Source organism: Pseudophryne corroboree, chromosome 2 (assembly GCF_028390025.1).
Source record: "Pseudophryne corroboree isolate aPseCor3 chromosome 2, aPseCor3.hap2, whole genome shotgun sequence".
NCBI lineage: Eukaryota > Metazoa > Chordata > Amphibia > Anura > Myobatrachidae > Pseudophryne > Pseudophryne corroboree.
Genome location: NC_086445.1, coordinates 872,676,727 through 872,679,619, shown reverse-complemented (window position 1 = coordinate 872,679,619; position 2,893 = coordinate 872,676,727).

Sequence of the window (2,893 nt, the reverse complement as noted above, 5' to 3'; positions counted from 1 at the left end):
GCCTGCACTGCAGGCACCTAACAGGGAGGGCTGCTCTAAGCAGCCCTAAAAAGAGCTTTTCTGCGAAGAAAGAAGACTTCAAGGGCCGCAGCACAGGCACCAGTTGGTATATCGTGCTGCGGCTACCTCACCTTCCCCAGCGGCGCTGTATACTCCCGTGCCCTGGTTGCCGGGTACTTACAGTGGAGGCGCTCCGGTTTCGTCAGGCAAACATACCGCCGCTGCTCTCCTGGAACACGTGGCCTCACATCTATGGAGAAGGTAAGAGGGTCCCCCAGGCAGGACTCTCCAAAATCTCAATCTGGACGCGGTCTCCGGAGACGGGCCACCCCGCTGGCGTGGACACTGTGGCCTTGCAGGGACCCCACTATATCCACCAGGGCAAGGAGCACAGGTCAGATTTACTCAAATCCGTTTGTTATAGGCTCCATAGTACCCGGTGGTGAAGTCCAGCAGAGGGGATAAGGCTCTGACCTGTAGCCCCTCCCCCAGCCCCAGTCACCATCTACAGCAGATGTTCCCGCTCTGGAGCTGAATCTCTCCCTCACTCCCTGTCAGCGTTTGGGCGTCAAAACACACAGCTGCGCTGATTCTGGGACTGCTGGGCACAGTCTCCTCTAAAGCCGCCTGCCTCATCAGCGCTGTGCATTTACAGGACACTGAAGTATTCTACATGTTGTTTAGACACTTAGTTAAGAAAAAGTGCATGACTATATGAATAATTAGTACAAGTATTCTGTGATATACATAGTGTTTACTGTGCATTGTTATATCTGTACACATAGCTCTGTAGTATTATCAATGCAGTTTTATTGTTTGTAATAATTTCTGCATTATACATGTGACATGTGTGCTAATAGCTGCTGTGTGTTTTCCATTCCGAGTATCTCGGCCATATTGCCATCCCTATATTCTGTACCCTAAGGGGGGCTAAGTACGTCAGGGTCATATATATAAAAAAAAATGTCACCCTATACCGCTTAAATCCCCTGTTTGTGTTCTGCGTTTGCAGTCCCCTTACATAGGGTTTTTTTCCTCTGGTATTGTGTCTGTCTGGCTATATTGTACTACTACGCCCTAAGGCTACGTTTCCTCATAATGTCTGCTACACAGGGCGGGAATTCCGTGGACTCCCCTGCCCCATGCTTTGCTGACGTTTTACCTGAGGAAATTATTTCAGTTGAGGGTCCAGGTACTGGGTGTTCTGCACCCCCTAGTCAGCCTTCAGCACCGGTGGCACACAACCCACCTTGGGCTGCTTTTTCTAGTATGCTGACTACACTGGTAACAAGACTTATGCCTCCCCTGTGGGACCTCCTGTGCCATTACAGCCGCATATTGTCCCTGTAGTTAAGCCGCCAGGGGCGGATACTCTGTTAAAGCAATTAAATCAGTCCTTGGTTAGACAAACACCTAACCCTCGCCCTCCTAGGACCAAAGGGTCATCCAAGCGGGCAATTTCTTCCTCACAATCCACTCCTGGTTTGGATACTTCATCCGATAAAGATGGGAAATATACTGATCCATCAGACACTGATGCAGCTGCTTCTGATGAGGAATCTTTAACACAGGTTTATGTACCTGACCTAGTGGAGGCTATCACACTGATTCTTCAGATTGATGACCCTCCAGATACGTCTGAGAAACCTGATAAGTCAAACGTCAGAAGGTTACTAAATTAGTTTTATCACATTCTGAACATTTAGTTGACATACGTCAGGAATCCTGGGAGTCTCCAGGAAAGAAATTCTCCCTGTCTAAGTAGATGCTAGCTCGCTATCCCCTCGCTGCAGAGTTAAGTAAATATTGGGAAACACCGCCGCTGGTGCACTCGCATTTTGCACGTCTTGTGGTGTCTTCTACTCTGCCTGCCACTACTGTCACCTCTCTGAAAGACTGACGGATAAGTGTGTGGAGGGTTGCTTGAAGTCTATTTACAGTCTTGCGGGTGCTGTACATAGATCTACTATAGCGGCTTCTTGGGCTGTAGAAGCTATTGAAGCCTGAGTTCAAGCAGTTGAAGTGGAGCTACCTCTGGATTTTTCTGATAATGCCAGACCGTGTCTTTCATGTATTACCACAGCCTCTCTTTACATTCAGGAGGCGGCCTCTGATGCTGGTGTGCTGGCAGCCAAAGCGTCTACTACGTCCATTCTGGCTCGCCGGATTCTGTGGTTGCGGTCCTGGTCTGTGGATCTGGACTCTAGAAAGACCTTGGAGGTGGTCCCTTTAAAGGGAAACATCCTTTTTGGGGAAGATCTGAACAAGCTTGTTGCTGACTTACAGATGTATCCACCGTTACAACATGATTTATTAGCATAAACCCTTCAGCTATTGTTCTCAACTGCAATACAATACAGCGAATAATACAGCAGGGGATTAAGTCATTACAGCAGGGGATTAAGTCTGACTGGCCAGTCACAGTTAATCCTATTAACCGTCAAGATAAATGTGGATACATCTGTAGTGTCTGCTAACACTGCATGTCTGCCGAGTACTAATCCTTCAGCTCCGAAGGTTGAGTACCACCTTCCGTTCCTTTCGATCTCCAAGTAAACCAAAGGGTCAGACGTACCCAAAACAGGCTCGCACTTCCAAAACCTCTAAGACCAAACCTAAACGTTCCTCCCATGGTGGGAGTCTGACCTCTGTGGTTCGTCCAGGTATGGTTATGCCTGGGTGAGGGAAGTCGTCACTCACGGGATACGTCATCTCTTTCAAGAAACGTCCCCCTCGCCAGCTTTGCTCGACAAATATCCCTTCGGATCCATTGAAAGCAAAAACTCTACTTTTGGTGGCATAATCCCTCCTGGTCACAGGAGTGATAGTGCTGGTGCTTCTGACTCAGAGAGGCGGGGGTACCATTCATTGCTGTTCCTAGTTCCGGAACCGA